Raw genomic sequence first — 5,839 nt, forward strand, 5'->3', positions numbered from 1 at the left:
AAAAAATTTAACTGAGTTAGTACCAAAGGACGTCACGTGAACATAATTTGAAACATGAAATACGTTTTATGTTATTAAGTTTTCCAAAGGACGTCCATTGAAAAACCATGCAAACATAAAGGACCTGTTTTGCCATTTAATCAAAATAAAATTAGAAAAACAAAAGCCCAATGCCCCATCCAAATTCCCTGATCAAATCAAAATCAAAATCAAAATCGCTGGTGCTAGGTTCCAGGTAAGAACGATTAGGTTTTTCGTTATTGGAGAAATTTAAGGATTGCTGTGAATAAGTGTTATTTTTTAGATATTGCTGTGAATAAGTGTTATTTTTGTGATGCTTAGTATCATATGAAATGACAATGTACCTCTTAATTTGTTCTTTCTTGTACTTTTATGGTAATATTTTATAGATGGAACATGTTTGATAGTTTTGTCATGTGTAAATATTAAAGGCAACAGGAAGTGATGTAAATGAACACACTAAAAGTCACAAGATTTATGATTTAGAAACATAAAAGATAACAATACCAACAAAACATATGTAGTAATGTCCAACCATTTTACAAAGCATGATAACTTCAAACAAACTTATTACATTCAAAACATGACCATGTTTAGACCTTTGGGTTTTTATAATACAGAACATGTTTCTCAGGCTTGAAGAGGTATCTAGAGATATACGTTGAGCGAATTACATCATAAAACAAGCCATATTGAAGCCATAAATATAGAAAGACGGGGAACACCCCAAAAATACAGATGAGGACCGGCATCCATAATAAACCTTTATGGTAAAGTACAAAAAAGCTCACGCCAAAAGCAACCGTCATGGTTATTATAGATAGGAAAAGAGTCAACAGACCTGAAATCAACTTTTTGGGTAATGATTCCAAGAAATCAATTTCAGCATAGCGAGACGTGAGGATGGATAAAAATATAAGTGTTGAGGCAGAAGACGCGAATAGAGAAATGGCATCCGCCACAACAAATACCGTAAATGTTGCTTTTGAACGGAATACAGGGATACCATTGTCTTTGTCATCGGTTTGAGCATATCCGCCGGGAACCGTAAACGCTGCAGCAAATACTATGGTAGCAATAAGGGCTGCAACAACCATGCATTGACTAGCAGTTTCTTTCATCCATTTTTCCCCTTGTGTAACTAAATCTTTGTGTTCCATTGTAAACAATCCATGTGGAGTTAAGCCGTCTTTGTTAACTCGTTCCCTATATAAGGGATGGATCATTTTACTTACTTCCTACAACACATGCAACTAGAATAGTTATATACTACTTTATTCTACAGACTATGCAAATTAGTCATGGTACAAAAAATAAAACAATATCAAAAGACTAGAGATGAGTATATGTACCTGGAACCATAATAACTCTCTTTGCATTTGTAAAGCAACTCCCGACACATCTTCAAGTCGTTTTTGCTTAGGAATCTGTCCAACTAGGTGCAACATATTGTTATCCCTAGTATCTTTGAGTGGAGTTATCAGATCCTTCATTGCACCTACCTCATGTAAAAGGCTGTAGATACCCTTGTGACGATATTTGATAGCAATGTGAAATATCGATAGCCTGTTGTCATTTACTTTCCATATCAAATCAGGGTATTTACGGATGAGCTCAACTAAGAAAATTGTATTGCCCATTTCTGCTGCAATAAAAAGTACCCGGGTAGAGTATGTATCCCTTATAGGTCGTGTTTCTGTAATTATCTTCTGGGTTTCTGCTTCCATTTTCTTAATTTGTTCTAAAATAAGTTGCTTAAGTTTTAGAGCCTGATCTTCCATTTCAATGGTCTCGATAATTTTTTGGGTTTTGTCATGCATGATTGCTACATGTTCGAAAATGAGGTTTTGTAGTTTCATAGCCAAATTTTCCTTGCTAGAAATTGGTATGTTGTCTTGCTTGATTGAATCAGGGGGGCCTTTGATTAACTTTTGGGTTTCATCATGCATGTTCACAAGTCGTTCGGAGATAAGGTTTTGCAGTTGCACAACTTCTGAATCTGGAGATCTTGTGATTATGTTATTGGTTTCTTCTTTCATTTTGGCAGCATATATAGAAATGAGTTTTCGAAGTTGCATGGCTTGAATGGACCATCCAGATGCTGTTTTGCTGTCTCGCTGAATTGAATCTGGTGGCCCTCTGAGTATCTTATCGATTTCATTCTTAGGCATTTTTGCAACATCTTCCCAAATGACTCTTAGCAATGTCAATGCAGTACTCTCCTTTTCATGAGCTTCCTCCACCTTTAAACCAATGAAGCCAAAAGCTGAAAGCAACAAATACAAAAGATGTCAGGGTGATGATACCAATTACCAAATATTAACGAGTTTAGCAACAATGGATACATGAAGTTAGATTATAGTCACTCGACTGATGAAATATTAAGTAATGTTGTATATTAGTATTTAATTAATTATTGGTTTAGAAATTTCTGACATATTGAAATGGATCACACCTAAATAAAGATAAAGTTGTTTTATTTTATAAAAGGTTTTAGGCAAAAACATATTTTAGAGGTTATAATACGAAAGAAGTTAAGAACCTTGAACACAACAATTTATTATATATTTAATAATCTAGTGACTCCCGTCATAACAATTGACAACTTGCCCTTTAATAATGCTACTCACTTTTAAAATGTTTACACAGACAGATTCCTTATCTAATTCTTTATTGTTATAAATCTAGAGAATATAAATAGTTGAAGACCGAAACAGCCCTTATGATTCATGATGGTTCTCGTTTGAGTCGTTCCTAACACATATATACACACATCTATATATGTGTGTGTGTGTGTTAAACTTTAGTTTAAAATTTTAAAGAGTACTGTGTTTGGATCTCAAAATGGAAATGGGGTGCAAATTTTGAGATAGTTGATATATACGGTAAGTAGAGATGTCTACCCGACTTGATGGTTGTTCGGATGAAATTAGATCTTGTTTCACGAAATGCTTCAGGCTTTAGAGCCAAAACCTTGAGTGCACTCCATTGTTTGCCAAGTTCTGGATACTTTTTTATAATCTTTAGTGCCACGTCTAAGAAAAAGAATTAACAATCCTTTAGTTAATCTTACAACAAAAATGTTAAAGAAGAAAGAGAATGCCTAAAGGTAAATCTTATGACAGACAACAATGCGCATGTTCAAAAACTAAAGCTAAAATGCTTACCGAACATGTCATTCTCGACACATCTTTCAAGAAGCCAACCACGACTCTTATGATCCCAACCATCATCACCCAATTCGTTTGATAAGTTGTAAAGATATTTAACAACATCATAATTTCCAAACAAGGCAGCCGCATACAGTGGCATCATTGTTCGATTAGCACCAGGTATTGTTGGTAAAACCCTGTTCATTTCAACCATAATCTTAATTGTTTCAAGGTTTCCAGCTACAGCTGCTAAATAGAGGGCAGCGTTGAAATTTTCATTTTCTAGTGCCAAGTCTTCTTCTGTCATCAGCCCCACCAGATTTTTCACAAACTCTACCACATCTTTAGGATCACTTTTTGCAGATGCTGCTACGTGAAGCGCTGTTTCTCCATTTTCGGTGATACTATACCTTACCAACTCTGGTTTCTTATCAAGAATCTTTTGCAGCTACCCAATCACATCTTATTGATGCTTCATACAGAGGAACACCGGTTTCGAGATACTTTTCTCTAGATCCTTCAAAGTAGTTCCAATCTATGTAGTTAGTATCTCATTTTTCACTAAGATAAGGCACAATTTTACTACATAGTGCCGGTTTGGATTCGTCAATTTGGACCAACAAGTTAACTTCAAATATACTATAAATACGGTTTTAGAGATAAGATCAAAACTAAAAGCAAAGAATGAGACGTTCACCACCCTTCCCTAGTCACATGTAGGGGTGTTCTTCGGGTTCGTTTTTTGGGTTTTTCAGGTTTCAAAGTTTTAAATCTTAACCCGAAACCCAACCCAAATCTCCATGGGTTTTTCGGGTTCGAGTAATTCGGGTTGGGTTAATCGGGTTTCGAGTGTCCTATAAAACAAAACAAAAGCATTAAAAAACTTCAATGTTATAATTACAAAAAAAAAACATATTCTTCTTTGCTCGTAACGCAAATAATCAAATAATAAACCAACATAACTTGATAAAACAATTCAAAAGAAGAAAAAAAAACTAAGTAACTAACTCGAACCATAATCTTCTTTAACCGGACATGATTTGGTTGTTCGATTACGGTTGCTATTAGTAATAAACAGAAAACATAAATTAACAATAAACAATCGATCCATAATAGTTGAATGATAACAATCGATGCTAAGACTAAACCTATTATACATAAAAATATAAATTTCAAAACTAAAAGTTTATTCAGGTTTTTTGGGTTAACCCGAAACTTATAAATCAAACCCGAAAACCAACCTGAAATACTTTGGTTTGTGTTCGGGTTAGTTCGGGTTCGGGTAAAAGTGGCAGCCCAAGTCACATGTATACGCACTCTGTTTTTTTTCTCGGTAGTATAAATGTATCATTTTTCGGGCGGAAATTTTCATACATCATGTAAATTTACCCGTTTTCATACACCTGACCCGAGTCGGGTTCGGGTATTGTCACTAAAAACCATACCCTATACACCGGGCTCGGGTAAGGTATAGAACCGGGTATTCGAATACCATGTTTCCGGGCATTGAAAATACCTTATTCTCGTGTTTTTTGGGTTTTTCCGAGTATTCATCGGGTATAAATTGGGTTTTTTTAAGAGGGTGCACTTTTTTGGATATTTTTCAAGTATTTTTGGGTATGGTATAGATAGGTTTTTGAAAAACCCAGTTTCAGGTATTGGAAAAACCCGGGTATAGAACCAGTTCCGGTTTTCGGGTATTACCGGCTACAAATCGGGTCCGGTTCCGGGTATGGGTTTTGGTACTAAATTGCATACCCTATCCGTACTCTACGAGTAGGGTCGGGTACGGGTTCGGGTAGTAAAAACCCGAGTATAAGAAAACCCAGTTCCGGGTTTGGATATTTTGTGCATCTCTACCCCTCGACATATGTTTCCAAGCTTCGCCACCGGTTAGAGCTCATGTGCTGCTTAGCAGGGTGCTATGCACTTTTTAATAAAACCACAATGCATACTACAGAGAATATATAGATCCCTTCTGGAATTTTAGTGGAAAGTTACCTAATTATCTTAATTATTGAAGTTGACTATTTAAAACATGTAGTACGTAAATATGAAGTGGAAAATACAATTGCAGTAAAGTAGTTAATATGGACAGTGATACCTCCAAATAGATATCGCCGAGGTAGATTCGGTATTGATCTCTCTATGTTAGCTTGTGATGCAACTGGATTAGCTTCCTACTGCTGCTGCAGTTGTGGCTAGTGGTGGCTTAAGTGGTTAACCTCAACAACTGAGGCTAATTGCACGCCTGCTTGGGCCAGTAATCCAGTAATCCACCACTTGTGTGTTCAGGGTTCAATCCCTGTAGGGTGCAATAATATTTAGTTGTTCAAAAAAAGTAGTAGATCTTACTTTGATCTCTACTTGTGTCATTTTTTTGTGGATTAAGTCAATAAAAGATTTGAGTCAAGCCTTATGCAAGGTTGACACTTCAAATCGTGAGCCCACTCGGATTTTCGTCTCACCGTAGAGTTATGCTCTTTTGGCAGCACAACGACTGTTAAGTGGCAGCCGACATTATGGTTTCCTCAAGGAACATACGCCCAAGCCAAACTCTAAAGCCAACATGGGTCCGGTTAAGATAACATAGTCTAACCAGAGTGGGGCAACAAGACTCTCCAATTTGAGAAGTGCAGTGACCTAACTACAAGAAAGTCGTCGTC

General features: G+C 36.2%; 1 pseudogene across 1 annotated transcript; it reads right to left on the reverse strand.

Annotated features, from left to right (window-relative positions):
- Positions 1 to 492: 492 nt before the first annotated feature.
- Positions 493 to 4,668, reverse strand: LOC143597164 (uncharacterized; annotated as a pseudogene). The gene is made up of 5 exons (XR_013146842.1): positions 4,614 to 4,668; positions 3,189 to 3,708; positions 2,925 to 3,056; positions 1,374 to 2,287; positions 493 to 1,259 (listed from the first exon to the last, which is right to left on the reverse strand). The product of XR_013146842.1 is annotated as an uncharacterized LOC143597164 (transcript).
- Between the last annotated feature and the right edge of the window lie 1,171 nt (positions 4,669 to 5,839).

Source organism: Bidens hawaiensis, unplaced genomic scaffold (assembly GCF_021521415.1).
Source record: "Bidens hawaiensis isolate Kalapana, Puna unplaced genomic scaffold, B.hawaiensis_p1.1 tig00047682_1, whole genome shotgun sequence".
In the NCBI taxonomy this organism is placed as follows: Eukaryota; Viridiplantae; Streptophyta; class Magnoliopsida; order Asterales; family Asteraceae; genus Bidens; species Bidens hawaiensis.